We start from the raw sequence: 22,355 nt of genomic DNA, 5'->3' as shown, positions 1-22,355 counted from the left end.
CTTTGTTTTGCTTATAAATTTGTCAGCTACGCTGCTAAAAATCAGCAGTTTAGTTCAAAAGTGTTAATTCAATATATAGCAACATTTCCCATCATTGATTTGCTTCAAAAAATTATTGTTTATGAAATATGACAAGTGTCCGTCTTTCCCGTAGTGCCCGTCTTTACCGCCCTTCCCCTACTACAAGATAGATAATACATCAATCTTATGTGTGTGCGTGAGATAATTTTTGTCATTTCATTTGTATTTTCAACAGTGCAAAGTTGTGATAAATGGTGGGAAAAAAATCCGAGTTTCCCGACACATTTGAGTCATAATATAATGGATTACACAGTTTCTCTTCAATTGGTCCAAATTTAGGTATCCCCGGGTCATAATGGGTTAATATTCGGTGCGTAAGTGTTAAAGTTTGAATAACTTTTGAATGAACCGTCCAATTTTCAATAACTTAGTTTCGTTTATAGACTAATCTCAAGTTTTTAGTCTTGACCTTGAAATGCGGTCATACATATATATTAATATTTTTTTTGAAACGATGGTTCTACAATTGATGAAGGGACGGTAGGGGAAAGAAATGAAGCTGTTCTCGTCCATGATTTTCCATTGAACTTTCAGGTCGATTGTATCATATGCGGCTTTGAAGTCAACGAACAGACGGTGCATTTGTGCACAAAAATACTTATATCAAATCCGTATTTCGATTGCTACTTACAGCCTTCAACTGTACTGGGTGAGAACAAATTTTGTTTGTTTTATTCCTATTTGTAAACTCATAGTCTTTTAGTGGCAACATTTAACGCTAGCGTTTATCGCAGCAAAAATATATACCTCTTGAACCGAGCAAATGTAATTCATACAAGTATAAGCAAAACTAACATTTGGAAACTTTTTGCAGAGGCTTAAAACACTTAAAAGAAAGTAGGAAAAGTATAACTAAAAATCAAGTATAACAAAGTAAAAAAGAAACATTCTCAACAATTCTAAAAATTGCAAGAAACTAAAGAGGAAACAAAAAAGTTTGTTTTAAATTAGAGAAAATTTAACAAAATCTTATTTGTTAGTTTCTAATCTCTTAGTGAACCGCCCAGTTAGCATCGAGGTACGATGCTGGTCTAACAAGCCAGCCGTCGTATGTTCGAATTTCGGCTAGGCGTTGTTTGCTAGATAGAATCAGTTGCATCGTTGCGCTGGCCCCGTACTCTAACAGCCGGCTGCGAAGTCTGTCGATAAAAAAGACGGTATAAAAAACCCAAGCCTTTTTTAAATCTCTTAGTGATACTTTCATGATAGCGTTTTCTGTTGTTCCTGAGCTCGATTTTCCTAAACATTTATCAACTTCAAAAATTCATAGATCTTGTGAAGCAGACATCATAGAGAAAAATGTTTGTATTAAAATGCAAGTACATTTTCACAGCAATTCTGAAAAATAACGTTTGAGAAAAATATTTCACGGTGGTGGAAAACTCCCAACAAAAGACGTAGAAACTATATTCTAGATCATGGAAAATTTATTTGTTGCGTTACAGTCCCATTTTGGTGTTTACTACAAATAAAAAACATAGTCCTTCGTTAAAAACTAAGGTTAAGAGTAACTATAAACTGTTGTTAGTCGTACCTACTTTATTATTACCTCATTTGTGAAAATTATTTTCCGTTAAATAATCCTACCTACCACGATAAGGGAATTAACATTCAACTAAACTCTGTCGTTCAACTTTACTACTCGCCGTATTGCATGGTGGTGCAAAAAGTGTCTCAACTCAAACTCACATGGCGATGAACCCTCCGAATGGTTTAGTAGTTTCCCATCCGCGTTTGAATTCAGTTATCATTCATTCACCCGAAGGGTCCTGTTTTTCTTTCGTATGTATTTCTCTCGCGCATATATCAAACCCACTCGAAAGCATTGCGCCCGAGAGCATATGATGTTGTTGAGCATAGTTCATCCAACCTGCTGGCAATGTTTTCGTACTGTCTCTTTCCGTCGAAGAACCCGAACGTAGGTGATTCACCACCACCGAACGGCAGGTTCATCAAGTTCGGTCCGAGTTGGAACAGCGATAGAGGCAAGTAGTGTTCATTCGCGTGATGATTCTTTTAGGAGCAAGTGTTTCCCTGCTTCGAGTCAGTTCGCTTCGTAACGGCGTACCAGTCGGAACGGTGTTTTCGAACAGCATATACGATAGATAAAAAGTTGATCGAGTTGAAGCATTTTCTTCGACGTCTGTCAGAGATCTTGTATGTAATGTGAATAGTTTTGCCTTGTCTCCCTGCGGACCGAATAGTGTGTATCGATTTATTCATCAAAATAATATCTCCATCGAACGGGCCTGTGAGAACCAGTCGTCAGTCACAGCCAGTAGTGAAGAAGGCCAGCCTATAGTGATCTATACGTATCTGCCTGCCAGCGTGTGCCCGTTGTGACGACTAGCGAGATTAGTTTAATTCCGCTGGTTTGGCCAAGTGGTGTGTAGTACACAGGCCTTGTCTGCCGGTGTCTCGTCCAAACTTTTTCCTCTCGTCGTGCGTTTTTTTTTCTCGATCTGCTTTCGTTCCGAACCGCAACTGGCCGCGGGTCCTCCCTGTGTTTTGTGCTTGAAGAAATGTGATTTCTATAATTCAGCGAGCGACAGCTGGGTATGCTAAATCAATTAGAGGCAGAAATTTCGCTGGTGGAGATGAAGATTGGCGAAAGAGAAGAGACATCCGCCAGTTGAAGAGTGCGCATGGTGCTGTCTGTCTGTGCTGCGAAGGAACACAGCAGAGGAGTAAGCGCATAGTTTCGCGTTTATGATTGATTAGTGAGTCGTGAGTGTTGTTTGTTTACAAAATTTTTCACTTGATCCGAACGCGAACGCGAACAGTAATAGCGACTAATAACCTCCGTACGGCGGCAGCGTAGAATGGTGGAGACCGTCGTCACGATCGGCAATGATGAAGTGTGAAAAAATGACGTGCACCCATAATACCTTAGTCGCAGGAAAGCAATAAAAAGTAAGGGATGATTCGCTTCTGCCCGGCTAGATCGAAATAAAAGCTCTGACGAATCCCCCGGCGCGCCCCGTCGATCATCCACCTGAGTAGAACAAGAAGAAGGTGAACAATTAACGAAACATTCGGTACTTGATCACGGTTGGTGAGATTTCCTGGTGTACTAAACGATAATTGTGAGTAGTTAGTAGTGGCCGCCTGATGCAAAATCATAAATTCAAACGCTGGTGACACTTTTCGTCCAATAGACATTTGAATAGTAGGCCGTAAGTAGGCCATAATATCACTGAGAGTAGATTGATTTGATACTGAAAATTTCGTTGCTGCCGCGGACGCCGAAATCAACCAGAAGATTTTCGTCGCTATTGCCGAACAGTGCTGCTAGGTAGGAACATAAATAATATGATGATTGAGTTTTATTTTTTCTGTTTTTATTTTGTTATTTGAAAATATTTATTCAAATCCATTGAGGATTTCTCAGTGAAATCCGTCAGAAAAATCAAAAATTAAATGTTAAATGTTCAGCATTTATGGCTCGAGCGGCACGTTCTTCGTTATTATTTAGAAGATTTGTTCCTTATTAAATGTTAGTCGTGATGCTACACTTAGGGCAATTAATTTTTCAAATGTAGATGAAATTCCTTGCTTTTTACTCATTTACAAATTGGACGAACCATTTTCCTATAGAGAGTTTTTAAGTGAAATCTGCCGAATAGAAATTGAAAATCTTTTTTGAATAAAACTTACCATACCTACTGTTTTTCCTATGTGTACGAAGAAGTTGTAGATAATCAATAATTGTACTTTCCAAAAAAACATTTTTTATTTTTATCCAAAACAAAATTTCAGGTCGTAAGATTTTTCTCTGAAAATACATATTGAAAAACAAAGAATTTTTTTAAAGATTTAAAGAACAATCATCCTACAATATAGTTTTAGAAAAAACTCTTCAGATTTTTTTTTCAAATTTCATTTAGGCCATTCCAAATTATTTTTAAAGTTTTTGTCACAGTCCCCCCCTTTGGAAATTGGCTTGAAAAGTCGGGGGCAAAAAAATAATTTGTATAATATTCGTCAAATTTTTTTTCATAAAACCAATTGTCGGTGGGCTCTGCAGCCTAAAAAACTCGAAAAATGAGTGGAGTTAACGCTTCTAACACGAAACAGAAGTGGAAATTCGAACAATGGAATTTCCGAAATCGACAGAAAATTTTTTCTATCATTTTTGTCTTTGCATGGAAAATTATAATGTGTATGTGAAAAGAAAGAATTGATTTGGTTTGCACGATTAAAGTTTAAGTAAAAATTCTTAAAACGCCTATTTTTTTGCTCGATTAAAAAAATCTCTTTGTTTTTTTTTCGTCCTCCCCCCTTCAGTGGCCCAACACCGAAAGGACAAAAACTTTATAAAATATTGGTTTAAAGTTTTATTTTACGCGAAATTTTGGTTTTTTTACGCGAATTTTGGAATTTGCGCGGTTTTTTTACGCGAATTTCGGAATTTACGCGGTTTTGATTTACGCGGGACGTATCCTTCACGTAAAAAGCAACTTGAGTGTATTTTGTTTCGATTGTACATGAAATTTCTTGTATCACTCGTTCGCAGCAAAAAGTTTGGACAATCTGTTTTAAAACTTTAAGCAGTAAACAGTTATTTCTCTACTAATAGATTTATACGTTTTATATATCATATTGATCTAAAACTGACGAAGAAATGAGAAGGATCTTCTTACAACATTTAGACAATTCCATAAAAAAGTTCCTCATAAAAGTCATTTAATTTGGTTTGTGTTTTTGCTTTATAAATTTTATGATTACTTTGTTCTTCGCCAGTTTAAAATAATTTCACTAAAATCTTGTCTTCTAAAACGGTATTAAACAGTGACATTTCTGCGTACCTAACTGGTATTATTAATAGTGATTGATTACCTATTGATATAATTACTATTTCATTGCATCACATAGTCCCTTACCATGCGAAGTTGTAAAGAAATGCCACTCGGAATCAATGTTGCAATTTTGTTCCAATTTCTAAAGGCTAGAAATATTTTTTTGACATGAGCTTGGTCTAAAGGCTAGAGTTTTCTTCTATTTTCAAATTGAACTATAGCACCATCGGACATGAAAATGGCCTTTTTATAGACATGCGTTGTTTCAAATGCACTGCCAATTTAGAAATGAAAACTTGCACCGCAATCGTAATCTTAAAACTTCTGATATAGCAATAAACCTTAAATTATTCTAATTCAAAAGCTCAAAGCTCCAAGAGACCACTTGTCAAGGAATCCAACGATTCATTGTTGGATAAATGCAGAAGTAGAATGGAAACAAGCAATCGAAGCATCGAAAAGTGTGGAAGCTTCAGTGGCTAATTCTTTGAATAACTGTTGAGTTCGACTTTCTTATTTTTTTGTGTTTTGAAATTGATTCAAGATTGGACTCTCGGATACTTGTCATTTTGTCCAAATGTCTTACGTAATTTTTGTCCAAAAATCTTATGAAATTTTAATCCAAAAACAAGCAAAAATTTTATGAAATTTTGGTCTAAAATTTTGTGAAATTTTGATCCTAAAATCTAATGTAATTTTGGCCCAAAAATTTTATGAAATTTTGTATTGGATTCTTGGGCTCTTCTTGGAATTAGTGTTGGTCTTCTTTGGTTTTAGATTGTTGAATTCGGGGACTCTTGGACATCTGGACTCTTGGACGCTCGGATTCTTGGACTCTTGGACTCCTGGACTTTTGGAATCCTGGACTCTTGGATTCTTAGACTCTTAGACTCTTAGACGATTGGACTCTTGCACGCTTGGACTCTTGGATTCCTGAACTCTTGAACTCTTCGACTTCTAAACGCTTGGACTTCTGAACTCTTCGACTCTTATACGCTCGGAATTTTGGTCCAAATATCTTATGAAATTTCGGTCCAAAAATCTCATTACATTTTGTCCGAAAAGCTTTATAAAGTTTCGGTCCGAAAATCTTATGAAATTTTGACGAATTACAATCATCCATTTGAAGTTCTATTTCACACTTGAAAAAGCGTTTTCTGAGGCATTAAATCAATGTTTTTTGGGGACAATCCCGGTGTAGTAGTTAGCATTCACGCCTCACACGCCGAGGATCCGGATTCGAATCTCAACCCCGCAGATGTCACGAATGACCCAAGCTGTTAAAGTGAAAAAAAAACATGTTTTCATGACCAAACTCGTGTTTTAGTCTTTTGACCTTGAAGTGCGGTAAGGCATATATTAATATTTTTTTGAAACGATGGTTCTACAATTGATAAAGGGACGGTAAGGGAAAGTAATGAAGAAGGATTTTTTTTGGGAATGGAGGGGAAAGAGTGGAAAGGAAGGGGGTAATAGGTAGCTACGCTTAACAAGTTGTCTTTGTGACTCCTACCTTTTGTCCAATGCTGGAAGGTGCATGGGATTTGTGGGTTCAAATCCGATTATAATCTCGGATTATAGCTTGGTTCGACCCATGCACCTTCCAGCATTGGACAAAAGGTAGGAGTCACAAAGACAACCCCTCCCTTCCTTTCCACTCTTTCCCCTCCATTCTCAAAAAAAAAATCCTTCATTACTTTCCCTTACCGTCCCTTCATCAATTGTAAAACCATCGTTTCAAAAAAATGTTTTCATGAATTGTAAAAAAAACAAACATGAGAACCTAATGAATACCTTATTACTATGCTTGGGTTTCAATGATCGAATCCAATACCTATATAACAAATACAATTTATGTTCACTAACTTCGTAAAAACTGGTTGAAAATTTCACGCAATGGTAATACTTTACATGCCAAATAATAGTGATAATCGTATTTAGTATTAACCTTATTCATATCTGTACAAACACAAATTGAGAATATTCGCTTTTTTGACAGAAGTGTTCGTTTCATCAAATAAAAACAAAATACCATTCGTCTCCATTGCATTTTCGCAACAATATTTATTTTTAAATATGTATCATAAAAAATTATACATTTCTAATTTTCTTATATATTACGTAAAAATTTCTAAATTTTCTAAAAAAAATAACTGGGGATCTTTTTGGTCTGTAAAAATACGAAAAACGAATATTTTCAAGGAGTTACCGATCAGAAAAAATGTTGCTCTTCGGTTTAACGTTTTTCCTGAAAAGCTCAATAAAACATCTTTGAGGTATCTTGAGGTATTTTGATCTGGTATTAAAATCATTTTATTTTTAAAGAAAGAAATACAGGCAAAAATGATGTTTTTAGAACCTTCCCGATATGGAAAGGAGCACTCTGAGTGACAAATAAAAAAATACGATCTAAAATTTTCTGAAATAGAACGAGTACATAAAATTTGATCGAGGACGAGGCACAATTTGTGTCTATAAATACTCAACCCACCAGATGGCGCAGTTTGAAAATACGTCGCGCGCTTAATAAGGGGGGTTGTGCAGTCTTCTTTTGTCCAGTGCCTCTATGGTTCAAAGGTACATTAGTACCAGCGAGCCACATGCCCTGGTGGGTGTTGTGGGTTCGAATCCGGTTATAATCACAGATTATAGCTTGGTTAGACTCATGCATCTTCCAGCATTGGACAAAAGGTAGGAGTCACAATGACTATTTGTTAAGCGTAGCTACTAATAACCCCCTACTAATAAAGTCTGACAGATACATCATAATCTGGCCAGAAAAATACCCTTGTTGACCAAAATAACTAAAAATCTACTAACTTTCAGTACCAAACAATGTATCAACCACGTTGCCGAAGAAATTTAGCTATGCTTAATAAAATGGATGATAAATCAGAAAATTGTGGATGGCAACTCCATTCTCCACTCTATGTTGCTGCGCCGACTGGTTTAGACATTGTGTGCACACGCAAACCGCCGTGCCGCCGCGCCGTCGACGACGCCGCTGCCGATGCCGGTGCGCGAATGTGGCTGGAAAGTGGTTCTGCGATCGACCGATCGATCGATCGATCGGGCGGCCTGCACTCGTTCCTAGCTGTTGAATCTGTTACCCCTCGCAATACGTAAGAGGGTCGCCAGATGTTGGTGGACGATGGCAATAGGCTGGCGGTGGTATGTTTTCCAATTTCTGATGTGATGTTTTCAATGTTTACACTTTTTGACAGCCTCCTTCGATTCGAATGATTGTGCGCATACGATTACTATAATGAAGACTGACGTTCATTGACAACTGAAACATATTTTTGTAATTTTGATTGACTTTTCGGTGCTGGCTGGTGCGACCTTTCCGTTATTCGCATCAGGTGTGCGTAGGACCAGCCGGTCTCCTGGCGAGCGCTGATGATTCATTAAAATGAATCATACCGGTAACGTTTCTTATCCTATAAAATAGTCGCTCGAGAAGTGTTTCTCGCTGGGGGATAAACTGCATCTGGTAAGATGCCATGCCTAAATGGAACAAATTTAAACTGATTTACTAACGCTACTTGTCATAACATGGAAATACATGCTGTTTGATAGCTTTAATTAGCACTACCTTCACAACACACGTACGGTGCGAATAAACGTACGTACGTACATAAATCCACAGGAACGAACATCCACTGCTGTTGGCGTACGAATTTTATGTTCTGCTCTTGATGATGTGATCAGCATATATCAACACCTTTAACACCAGGCAACACACTGAAACGCAAAAGAAACGTGAATTTTTTAAACCTTTAGTTTACAACGTCGATCAGAACTCAGAATTGCTTTCTTGTACAATGAAGTAAACCAATATTGAAATAGAGCCGATCTCAGCTTCTAATTGATATTTTGTAAGAAACATGAATGCTATTTAACAAAGGTCGACGGTTTTTTATGAGCACATTTAGTACAAGAAATGTCAGGAAACTGTAGGGTGCCAGCGAGACGTGCCCAACAAGACAATCGTTTCCGTAATACGATGTTGTACGTTCGGTACTTAAACTGAAAAATACTTGGTCGTATATTATAGGCCGTAACATTGAATGGTTATGTTTTGCCGGCGGATAATCACAATTTATCAATTCATTTTTATAGTTGTAGCCTCATTAACGACTTAATCCAACAGTTACGAGAGCTCTCAGTGAGCGCATTTTACATCCACCGAGTCAAGTGTGTTTGTGGCCGGGCGTCTGTGTGTAGGAATATGTGATTGAACGTTAAAGCTACGTGAATGTATATCATGCGCTGTGCGCTTGAATTTATTTAGCTTTTAGACAATAAAACTGAGTTTTATTAGCAGTCGAAAAGATAAAACAGCTTGCGGCTAGACGGGAATTTCTGAGACAGACCTGAGACGTACCTTTCCCAAGAAATGTGCCGCATATTTCGTGGAATATATCTTACCAGCTAGTGCTGGGCCGGCACTAAATTTTGAATTGATTTGCAAGTAGGTACATAATAGTTGAAACGTTTCAACAATAATGCGCTCACGCACATACACTTATAAACTGCGTGCTCATCGCCGTCGCTCTGTCTCTGATAGTTACGACTGGAATAAAACTGTAACACTTGTTATCTGTAGACTAGGGAATGCATCACTTAGTGAGAAGAAGTTCTTTTGATGATTGCAATGTTCAGACTAAAGTTAGCTGGATAGGAAGAAAAATGTTGTCAATTATTCTTATCGCCCATAAAATAACATTTCTCTGCACAATCGGACATTTTATCTTTCATTTGAACCAAATTTGGGGAAATCAGAGTGGATGATTTTTTACCATTTCATTTTAACCAAGACAAATTTTTGAAACTTTAGTAATGCAAATAGGAAAAAGAACCATGCGTTCTCTTATTCTTTGAAATCCATGGAGACGGCCGGTTCCTTTCCGTTATAATCAAGTCTTTTGGAATAATCAGAAGCGAAATTTTTGTTGTGGCAGCAGTGATGAAATGATTGACTTTTTTCGTGTACAAACTACGAATTTGTCCGATTCGTTTGTTAAATGCCATTAAAACCATATGTTGGTGGCCAATTCTTGCCAATTCTGGGGTATCAGCCAGATTTCACTCCTTGAAAACCACAGCTATGTCATTGCTATTGTACAACTATTTAGGCGAAATTGAATTTTGCAAGATTTTGCAATAGATTTGTGGGAAGTTACCAGGCCGGCTTCATGGAGGGTCGGTCTACAACGGACCAAATCTTCACCCTTCGGCAGATCCTCCAGAAGTGCCGCGAATTCCGAGTCCCCACGCACCACCTGTTCATCGATTTCAAAGCCGCATATGATAGCGTAAACCGACAAGAGCTATGGAAAATTTTGGACGAAAACGGCTTTCCGGGTAAGCTTACTAGACTTATCATGGCTACGATGGATGGGATCCAGTGCTGTGTGAGAATCTCGGGTGGATTGTCGGACCCATTCGAATCTCGCAGGGGACTTCGACAAGGAGATGGTCTTTCCTGCCTGCTATTCAACATTGCGCTTGAAGGTGTTTTAAGGCGAGCGGCGATCGAAATGTGGGGCACGATTTTCAATAAATTCAGTCAATTTATCTGCTTTGCTGACGACGTGGATGCTGTCGGCAGAACATTTGAGGCGGTGGAAGATCAGTACACCAGACTGAAACGCGAAGCAGAGAAGATTGGATTGAAGATAAATACGTCTAAAACGAAGTATATGCTGGCGGGCGGGACCGAGCGCGACAGGGCTTGCTTGGGCAATACCGTGGTAATCGACGGGGATGAGTTCGAGGTAGTCGACGAGTTCGTATACCTTGGCTCACTGGCAACAGAGGACAACAATACTAACCGTGAGATTAAAAGACGTATTATCAGCGGAAGTCGGGCCTACTACGGAATCCACAAACACTTGCGGTCGAACAATTTGAGCCCCCGTACAAAGTGCACACTGTACAAAACGCTAATTAGTCCGGTTGTCCTCTACGGGCACGAAACGTGGACACTGCTAGAAGAGGACCTACGTGGTAAGCATGTTACTCAAGCACCAATCTTGAAATGTGTCCACTTCTTCTTCTTCCACTAGCCGTTGCAGCTAGTATAGTTGGAATCCATATTGATTTCCTTAAAAAAATTTACGTAGTCGCTATAAAAAGACCGACAGCCAGGTGTTGGATAACTGACAGTTCATTTACAAAAAGAGAAAAGAGCAGTAGTCCAAGGTTGCTTCCCTGTGGTACGCTAGAGATGTGGCAGAACGAGTCGGAAAACTCGAACCCGATCGTTGCATTCAACCAACATGGTATGTTAGCGTTAGGTACGAGTGCAGCCACTTGCAGAACGGTGCGGAAATCCCCAGTTTCTTAAGCCTTGCCAGAAGGATACCGTGATCCACCCGATCAAACGCTGCTTTCAGGTCCGTGTATAATTCATATCATCAATTTGCACTCGTTCATTCATGTTGGGGAGGCAGAACGAGACATAATCAATGAGATTCATAGAAACTGAACAAGTTTTGGAAAATAATACATGGTGATCTGAAGAAATGTATTGTTGACAGCTAGCGAACGAAGCGATTTTCTCGAGCACTTTAGAACACTTGTGTTCCAGCGATGTAATTCCTCGATAGTTTTGAACGTTACACCTTTCTTGTGTATAAGTGGGAACTAGGAACACAACTGAATCTAAGAGCAGTACAGGCCTGAGGAACGTAAAGAAGACTCTTGTTCAAATTATTACTTGTTCCACTTGCTGTTGATTCTAGGAAGTAGTTTTAAGGCAAATCCAACCAACGATGAAATCTCTTGTCGGTTAGTTATTAGAAACGTACCGGCTCGAGAAATGTAATGAAACCTCTTGTTCAAGGGCATTTAAACTATTTTCCACATCCCCTGGCTCTAAAAAGAATGCAAACCAGAGCCCGATAACGTCACCTTCAATTGCAAATCATCACTCACACAATCATAATGAAGCGATTAGGTTTAGGTTTCAAATGAACGCTTCTGCTCGCTTCAAAAATGGCTTCAATCAGTGTCAGTGAAGCGCACTTCACTTCATCATGACAGTCACTTTTAAAGTCTCATATTTATCTTATATTTAGCTGCATTCTTAGAATGAAAATAGAATGAAATTGAAAAACATTTTTTACAATGTAACGTATATTCTGGTTAATCCAGTTAAAATCGACAAATCGTGCCTGACTTTCATTCAAACGTCACTTGAAACAATCACCAGCTTTAATTGTAGCATGCTTGAAAGCTTCTGTTGAACAAACGAACAGAGTCGCGTCATGTATAAAGAGCGAATGTGAAAGAAATTCAGCTTCATTTATTTGTATCGACGACGACGATGACAGTGATATTCAAGCACCGATAGTAAGCAGTTCCCTTACTTTATAGCGACATTTCAAAGAACGGAGTGCGGAATACATAAAACGTCTTGATAACTCTTGAACCTCTTGTTGACCATGATACACGGGTAAGGTACAGTTTGGTTTCCCGATGAGGAACACAAAATGGCACACCGTGTTTCTAGCAGTTTTGCTTAATGTACTCTAAGGCAGCATACTCGGTACATTGATCTTCAGTATGTGTTGTGCACAATTGTGCCTGTAGAAGCTGTAGATGATAGCTTATTTAAAACTGGAATTGGGCATAAAAGTGATCATATCCTTTTCTCCGTTGATAACTTGTCAATAATAAACAATTAAATGTTCTGATGTCATTGTTCTGTTTTGAATAGTTGATTCCAAAAATTAAAATATACCTACCGAAGCAATCGCCTATACCCTCTTGCGACGATACTCGACAAAATTTGGAGTAAATTGGCGATAGTGAAACAGCGCGTCCAATACTCGGATTGTGCGTGGTTGCGAATCAAGTGAACAATTATCAGTTTCGTGTAGGCCTACCTATGGCTAGGCCAGCCTATCGGTTGACAGTTGACCTATTACATGGTGTCCGTAGTATAATGACTAGAAATTAGTAACTTATTTTATTTTATTGCCTCAAATACTGTAGTGCCAAAAAGGTCAAAACAGCTGATCAACTGGGATCCGATTTTTTAGTATATTCTCAAAAAAGACTTGACAAACAGTGTAGAATCTAGGTTTTCGTTTTTTGCCGTATTAGCGGGAATATTTTCTATGGTACATGGAATGTGCCAACTGAATACGCGAAAGCAGATAAGAACAAACAACTGTGCTCTATGCGGCGCTTCGTTCTGGTTAAGAGCAGTACAATTTATGCTACACGTCAGAATATTAAATCCGAGCTTTGCTACTTAGCTTGATAAGTACTTTTTACAATTGTAAAAAAAAACTGAAATTGTCTGTGGTTTTTCCTTTTTGTTCTACGCATGTGGTGCACATAAAATTCGACTCATTCACAGTAAAATAGCAAGGACAGAAAATTCGTTTTTAAAATTGCATAATTTAACAGTGCTGCGGCACTTCAACGCGGTTACAACTCCGACGGGTTGATTTATACAACAACGTGATTAAAACTTTCCATCCAACTGTTTGGCTCGCAGCTATTGCGCGTATACATTTTAGTGGCGTGCCAGTCAGTGTTCCGACTTATTTTGCGTTGTTTTATGCACGACTTTGTTGTTACACAATCAGTCTTAGATGCAGCGGATAAATCTGGAATCAACTGGGACTGGGAGATGGTTTTTTTTCTCTGGACACTATGTATGCCGGTCATGTTTTGAGGAAGTGAAATTGGAATCTCTTTTCTAGTGATAATCAAAAGAATTTCTAGCTTCAGAAGTTCTTTGACAAATGCCGCTTGAAGTGAACCTAGATAATCTACGACATAAATGAAAATCATCCGATTTTAATACAACATCGGATTTTTTTCGACATCTCTCACAAGTCAAAAGAGGCAAAACAAAAACTGATGAGATCAAGGGTTATGATGTATTAGTCTATCAATTTTGGTTTTTTTTTTTTTGAGTTTTGGCCAGTTTTGTTTCACAACCCGTTTGGAATCAAACTAGGCTCTTGGGACTGAGAGAAGCCTCACCTTCACTATTTTCTCACTCAATGATCGATAAAAAAATTTGCGAGTCGTAAATGTGTGTTTTAACCAAGCAAAAATTTCTCTAAATTGAAACATTCTCCGTTTATCAGTGATCGAACTAGCCTACCACTTCTACAATGCCGAATGCCGGAGATATTTGAATCCCACCTGAAAAATTCCAATTTCCGCCCGACAGCGACGCGCGCGCCCGCCAGTTCGATATCCGAGAAAAATGCAAGAACAAGTTCTACGCTAGCAAGGAAACAATTGTAGGTACTTACTACCAACAAAAACCGCAACAACTTGATGTGCTGCTGATCGTGCAGAATAATAACCTGCCAGCATAGGCACAGAACAGAAGGTAGAAAAATCCCGCCCACCAACAGCGGCCGTGCGGTGGTGCTCCTCCCACTGATTTTAGCTTCGTCTTCTTGTGTGTTATTCTCCGTGAAGCCCGCCGCCGCCGCCGCCGTGTGTGTATTATACACAAAACAGTGCACCTACCTTCAGCTCCGTTCGATGATTATGCGATCGCTATTCTCCTGTTCTCTCATTCGATTGACCGTGCTTTGTGCTTTGTCTAAAGTTTCATTCTTGACAAACACGAGGGTGGTTTTCCTCAGTACTGCTATGCTCGGTATTTTTTTCCTTTTTTGCTGTTTTCGATTTCAACAATAGCTAAGTTCGAAGTTAAAAGCAAATATTTTCCTTGCCGCCGGTATGCCTAGAACGTGAACATCGATTCGGACTGGATTATCTGTTAAGGTACATGAGCTTAGCACGATTCCGGTGCAACAGGTGTATCGATAACTGCTAGCGTAATTTATACTCTGATCCATCTAGTTTGTCAGCTTGACATTCCAACAATTTGACAATGTTATTTTACAATAAAAAATGGATTTAGAATTGAATTTAGAAAGCAACACGTGCAGACAAAGGGCGATGACAGCCAGACAGGCAGAGCCTGTCGATCGACTTAGTAAAAATCGCAATCGCGCAACTGCTTGCGGCGCGGAGAGTTCCTACGATCATTGGAAGGAATTTTTCGAATATTTCTTCAACCTGTTGTTTTGCAGATGACAGAGCCCACAAGTCTCGTTTCACATTGCAGAGGCGCGCGGACGGACGAACAGCAGCTTAGATGGCATGTGCCAAACCAACCGGCGAAGGTATTTGGTATGGATGGTCGTGTTTCGACTATAGTCACAGCTATAAAAACCGAGAAAAACCTGTTTCTATTCCAGAGAGGTATCACGATTAGAGTGGCTGTGCCTTTTGTGAGCCTACTCCCCCGGGCAGTGCAGCATCAAGGGTTTTCAGAATTGAATTTCACTCATCGAACGAATACATCAGCATGATGAACGAAGCCAATTGCTATCCCGTTCGCTTATGAAATGAACGACATTATTTTAATCGTACGGTTGGAAACCGATGAGAAAGATCTGTTTTATAATTAAACACTAAAAAATTTGAGACAATTCTTTGATGCAATAGTAGAACATAAAACTTTTATTGGCGAACTGCACCGGCGCCTTCCTGTTGACAAAAAAAACGTCAAAACACGATCGTGTACCACGGGTGTTTGCTCATCCAAACAGCTGATGGGGAGATCGCTCACGGACCGACCGACCGACCGTGTGTGCCATTTGATTCAATCTCATCGTCGAATGTTGTGTTTGTATCACAACCACCCGGTCTCGCTCGTCTCGCTGGTGGCTACCCCGCCAATTTCTTCTCTCTTGGGGACCCGGAAAACGTTCCATTTGTCAATCGCTATAACGAGACGGCCCCGTGACGTTATCGCCGATGACATCAACGTCGTTAGCATGGTTTTGCTCCGATCCTCCGACCGCACCCGGGCCTGCTTGCTAACTGAATGTGCGAATAAGACGACAACGATGCTACAGAGAACAGATACTTTTACACATCGCTGGTTGTTGTATACCTTGCGACGGCAGCGCTGTCAGTTCTGGGAACTTGTTACAAAATGCATTTGATCCACAACACGCTGCGATGAACTTTTGATTAGTTTGGCCAGAGTAGTTGGGTTGAAGCAGGCAAGTTTTGAATTTAGATACGATTGCTGGCACGTTTATAAACTGAACCACGTCGAAGCATGTAAATTTAGAATCTTCTCAAAGGATAAACAAATAATTTTCAATCAAAATTCGTCCGTTCGCACAGATTTTCGCTGATTATGGTAGCACAGTGTTGGTGCGTGGCAAACAAGTTTTGTTCCATTAGAGTAAATATTGCGTGGTTTCGTCGGGAGCACGTGAGATGAGTTTACAAGCAACGGATCACGGGTTTTCCTCGCCCCTTCTTACACAGCACTAACACACTATATACACATGCAAAGCTATATAGCGACCATGCCCGAGAAGCAGCGACTGCGACTACGGCTAAACGGTGCCAATATTGCCAATAATATGTTAAACAAGTTTTTGACTGCAACAACAACGGTTTGGCACGTGCGTGAAACCGCCAGCTTTTTTGCTGTCCTTGTGCAGCACGAACATTAGCTTCGGTCCGACGTGGGTCTAATTGAATTAGTTTTATGAATGAGAATCATTTCCGTTAGACTAATTGATTTGAGCATCAACGACCGTGCGTTCACTTGACCGTGTGGGTGCTCTGCGACGGACGCGCCAAACGGGTTCGATTCAAAATAAATATGCACTATATCGGCCAAACGGTCAGACAATGCTTTCACTTGTGCTGCCTTCTCAAGTGTCGTCTGGTGCCTGTTCAATCATTTGCATGCCATGGTATTTAGTTTCGGTTTCTATGATAAAGATATTGACCAGAGACAGGCGCAGCAGGTATCAAATATCAACCGAAGGATCGCTTGACAATTGAATCTAATTGATGCCAAGAATGATTTATTGTCAAAGACGCTAATGAAGATCTGCCTCATCTAACTAATGAGGATTTTCAGCAGCATACATCTAAGTTTCCTTTTAATAAAATTGATATGTATTCATGATGTAAAGACTCCATACTTGAAACAAATATATAAACTTAACTACAACTTTTATGCTCTAATTTTTTGTGCAATGAATCCGGACGCTCTTCAGTATTGCCCGGAGCCTCTTCCTCTGTGAGGTCGTTATATTTTATGATGGATTGTGCTATCTTCCTTATCGATTAGATTTACAGCGACCATAATAAGATTTCTGAAAGAATAAGTTATAAATACTCAGCAGTTTCCGTAGTTGTGCAGCATATGCGCATTAAATTTTATCGTGCATTAACAAGCAACCGCCATAAGATCAACTTTGATTGCTAAGCCCCACTTCTAATTGTTTGTAACAGATGTGTCGCAGCCAACCAGTTTATCATGGTAATATAGGCAACCACAATAAAGTTGCTTCATTAACAGTTTTATTGTGGTTTTATAGCTAGCTTGTATTTAGCTTGTATCATATTGGTATTGCGCAACACCTTGATAAAACCAAAGGTAATATGGTTCATACCGCAATAAAACCTTTATAAAATTTCAATAAAACCAAACGGTTTTAGAATTGTTACTTGGGAGGAATATGACTGGTGGTTAGCTTGGCGGCTAATTAGCGCAAAATTTTCGCGGAAAAGCGGAAAATTTACCTAAATTAAAAAAAAAATCTATGCTCCTGAATGCGTGGTTCCCATGATATAAATTTTGAAGTATGCAAAGCAAAGCCTTGGTCTTAAACATCATTCTATCTCTAGGAGAGTGACGGAAAAGGCTATCCCCGAATTGAATTATTCAAAATCAGCGGTAAGTGATGCTCTGAAATAAAGTGGTGAATGTCTGGCCAACGCACCGTGGTTCAAAATGACGAAAAGTGGAACTTTTTTCCTAACGTATTTTGCTTTCGTTTTAGCATTTCGGGTCTTCAGCACTTTTATTCGAATAAATACCACTCGTAATCTGACAGTGTCAAAAGTTAGTCATGGCTTACTATGATAAAAATAAAAAAAATAATTTTTTTGTGTCAGCAGTTAGAGACATGATTTCTTCAGCAAAGTTGTAGAAAATGTAAAAACAAGCAAATTTGCTCAATAAACAATACTTCTATCTCTTTCCAGTGCAGAACTATAGAGCATTTTCTTAAAAAGTTCTTTAAAAGTTAGTTCTTCATACTTAACTTTTGTTGGTTGGAATTTTACAAAAACACATAGTTCTAGGCAATTATCGAAGTACTCAAAACATACGTTTTTGCAGAAGACGGCAGACATTTACTTGCTAAGTTATCGCTTATTTAGGCTTTATTTTTTTAGCTTCACAAGCCTACAGGATAAAATGGAGCAAGTGGGTATCCCAAGTAACAATTCCAAGTGTTATTACGTTCGTATAGTGGTTTTCATGACCAATTTCATAAAACCGCCAATAAAACTATGAGCTTCCTCTGACAGGAAACCGATTGATAATAACTTTCTTTCTGCAAAACACTTTGCTTTGATGAATTGTTGTCTGCGAGCTAAAACAAAACCCTAGAATATGGGAATATGGCTTCGCATAAAAAAAATGAATTTGGTGTTGAACTTTGGTATTCTTCATGATAGCAGCAAAAAAACTGTTTGGTCAGGGTGTTACCGTTTTAATAGCTCTATAAAACTAACAGATTTATTGCTGTTTGACAAGCAACTGCGATAAGAACAATTTTGATTGGTGCACCATTTTGTATTGCTACACCACACTTATGGTAAGTTTATAAGAGACGTGGAGCAGCAAACAAGTTTTAACGTGGTAATAAAGCAACCATAATAAATTTGCTTTATGAACAGTTTTATTATGGTTTTCTAACTAGCTACAAATGTGTTTGGACTCGAATTCTTTTGGTATTGCGCAATCTATACCTATAAAAAAGCATTTCTATCTGTCTGTCTGTCTGTCCGTAAACTACTACGACGAACTACTACGAAAACTACTGAACTGATCGGCGTGAAAATTTACATGTAGGGGTTTCTGGGGCTACGGAAGGTTCTCTCGTTGGTAAAAGACCCCTCCCCCACTAAGAGGGGGGGGGGCTCCTATACAAATATATGCCTATAAAAATGGATTTCTGTCTGCCCGAATGTTCCTTATAGAATCGAAAACTACTGAACCGATCGGCGTGAAAATTTGCATATAGCAGTTTTTGGGGCCAGGGAAGGTTCTTATGATGGTTAGAGACCCGTCCTCCTACCAAGAAGGGGGGCTCCCATACAAATGAAACACAAATTTCTGCATAACTCGAGAACTAATCAAGCAAATGGAACCAAATTTTACATGTCGGTGTTTTTGGAGACAAGAATTTTTTCTATGGTGAATTGAGACCCCTTTCCACTTTAGGAGGGGGGGCTCCTATACAAACGAATTACAAATATCCTCATAACTCGAGAATTAATCAAGTAAATGGAACCAAATTTGGCATGTAGGTGTTTTTAGAGGCAAGTATTTTTTCTATGATGAATTAGGACCCCTCCCCACTTTAGGAGGGGGGCTCCTATACAAATGAAATACAAATTTCCTCATAACTCGAGAACTAATCAAGCAAATGGAACCAAATTTGGCATGCCGAGGTTTTTGGAGGCAAACATATTTTCTATAGTGAATTAGAACCCCTCCCCAGTATAAGAGGGGCGCTTCCACACAAATGAAATACAAATTTCCTCATAACTCAAGAACTAATCAAGCAATTGGAACCAAATTTGGCATGTGGGTGTTTTGGGAGGCAACCATTTTTTTCTATGATGAATTACGACCCCTTACCTTTTTAGGAGGGGGCTCCCATATAAACGAAATACAAATTTCCTCATAACTCTAGAACTAACCAAGCAATTGGAACCAAATTTAGCATGTGGGTGTTTTTGTACGCAAGAATATTTTCTATGGCAAATTAGGACCCCTCCCACTGTAGGAGGGGGGCTCCTATACAAATGAAATACACATTTCCTCATAACTCGATAATTAATCAATCAAATGGAACCAAATTTGACATGTGAGTGGTTTTGGAGGCAAGATTTTTTTTTGTGGTGAATTGAGACCCCTCTCCTCTTTAGAAAGCGAGTTATGACCCATCTTCCCTTTAAGAGGGTGGGCTTCCATACAAATGAAATGCAAATTCTCTCTTATCTCGAGAACTAATCAAGCAAATGGAACCAAATTTGGCATGTGGGATTTTTAGATGGCAGAAATTTTTTCTATTGTGGATTACGACTACCCTCCCTTTCGAGAGGAGGGGCTCCCGTACAAATGAAATACAAATTGCCTTATAACTTGAGTACTAATCAAGCAAATGGAACCAAATTTGGCATGTGGGAAATTTTGGAGCTTTGAATTTATTTTATGATAGTTAGAGACCTCTCACCCCTGTGGTAGGGGGATATGGACTCTCATACAAATAAAACAGAAATTTTTGCGAAGTAGCATTTAAGGCGACTTAAATGCTTATTGGCCTACATTTGAATAGCATTGGTGATGCTTATTGGTTAAATGGGATGCTTTCATAGTTACGTAACTGCCAAAATGAATCATCTAAGATTGAACTCCTCAGACACTTGCAAAACTCGAGGTTGTGACAAAGATCATCCGAGATTCATGATTTATGTACAACACAGGTTAATTTGTGCAATACGAAGTTTGTCGGGTCAGCTAGTAATAGTAATAAAAAAAGGAAAGCATTATCAAACAATTTTTTAAATCTAAATGTAGACAATTTTTTTCAACAGACAAAAACAATTATAGTATGCAAAAAAAAATTTAGTAAAATTTTCCACGGCGGTGAAAAACTTTCATGGACATTTTTATAAATATTTTTTTCTGGATTGACTATTTTTAGTTTTCCCGTGGTAAAAATTTCACGCAACTACACAATAGTCCTGAATGATAATAATTGACTGTCAGGATCTTTGGTTGAAATCACTAGTTTTAATTTTTAAAATGTTGTCATCGGAACTCAAAATGTCAAACAATGTTGGTAATCATCTCTCTATCGCCCGTTGGGAAAATTCCATCGAAACCTTGAAACCGCGTACGAAAATGTGCTCACTGCCACTGTCCAAAGCTGAGCTCCAAACGCGCGAAATGATCCGCACGTTTCTCCAGCTGCGCTGCGATGGCCAACAACTTCTGGTCAGACTCTCATAACTATCATTTCTTCACTCTTGACCTCGCCAAACAACTGGCAACTAGCGAGTGAGTGAGTGGCGGTGGGACCGATCCAGAGTAGAGTAGAGTAGAGTAGAGTGAGCTGCGGCAGCAAATATACAAACTGTATAAACGAGCTCCGATCGTCTGGTGTGTTACCGAACTAATTTACGCGCTGGCTAAGTTCATATAAACCAGCTGCGGTCGTATTGCTCCGTTCCGTGGGGGTATTCAACTCCACAACAGTTAGCCCGAAGAGTAGAAGGGAGTAAGTTTATGATCCTCATAACATTAGCGCGCTGATATACGGTTGATGAAAGAGGAAAGTTCTGCCCTGCTCTCTGTCTCTCTCTCTCTATCTGTGTGCCAATGCAATGTATATCTGTATCAAAAGGCACTTCCAATAAAAGGCCGCAGTCGCAGCAAACACCCGTTCCGGGCGGTCCTCGCCGGTGGCTGTGGGATACAGTGAAACGCCGGCTGTTTAATGATATTTATTTGTTCTAGTCTAGATACTAATTTATCTTCGACCATAATAAGAGTGAAAACAGTTTGTTTCACTAGCGTTGATTCTATCGAATCGTTTGTACCGCAACTGCCGCTGTACTGTTCGAGCGGATGTGTTTATACGTTTCCGATTTCTGTCGGCTGACCGCCCGTCGAGACTTTGGGGTAGCTACCTTTTGGTTGGCTACCGCCCATGGATTCACCGCCGCGGCGCACGGTGGAAAAAAGTTCAGTTGTTCCCGGGGAAAAAAACCAACGAAATCATTTGTAGAGATTAAGGGCTGAGTAGTGTGCCACTTTCCGTGCGAATTCAGCTAGGCACAGTTAAGTTCGGCACTGAGTGAACATTGTTTAATGACTGTAGTTAATTATGTCGTTGACTGATTTTGATTCCCAAGAGTTCCAATGCAGTACTGCTTCGCTGCCGGCTTGGTAACACCACTGCTGCTGCTATCTAAACAGAACCGCCCGCTGGTAGACCAACGGTTTGCACGTTCAACTCCATTCAAAAACCTTGCGAAAAGATTGCTTTAAATAGACGACCCGTTGCAAGGATGGCCCAGAGTCGAGTCGCTCGCTAGCTCTTTGCCTTGCTTTTAGTTTGATTGATTTTGTAGGCAAAATCTAACATTGTAACAAGGAACAGGTTTTGCGCAACGATCAGCACACTTTGTTATGTAGATCACTTAATGCAGTAGGTAGGTGATTTATCCGCCTTTTGAATACTACGGAGCCGAGTGAAGCAATCAACACTGTTTTCTTTAGTGCCACTTCGGTCCAATCCTTAAGCTCGAGAGCGATAAATTATTCTCACCTGCTACATCTATTACTATTTAAACCGTGGTATG

General features: G+C 39.3%; 1 protein-coding gene across 1 annotated transcript in view; it reads left to right on the top strand.

Moving 5' to 3' along the window:
* The first annotated feature begins 2,156 nt into the window (after nt 1–2,156).
* The window catches only part of LOC128737893 (BMP-binding endothelial regulator protein), a 157,422-nt gene continuing 137,223 nt past the window's right edge, over nt 2,157–22,355 (top strand). The window contains exon 1 of the mRNA XM_053832639.1: nt 2,157–3,376. The gene's annotated coding sequence lies outside the window, so the exon portion shown is untranslated. The remainder of the gene's footprint in view (nt 3,377–22,355) is intronic.

Source organism: Sabethes cyaneus, chromosome 2 (genome assembly GCF_943734655.1).
Source record: "Sabethes cyaneus chromosome 2, idSabCyanKW18_F2, whole genome shotgun sequence".
Lineage (NCBI taxonomy): Eukaryota > Metazoa > Arthropoda > Insecta > Diptera > Culicidae > Sabethes > Sabethes cyaneus.
Note: the sequence above shows the minus strand (reverse complement) of the source record. Positions and strands in the feature narration are given on the sequence as shown.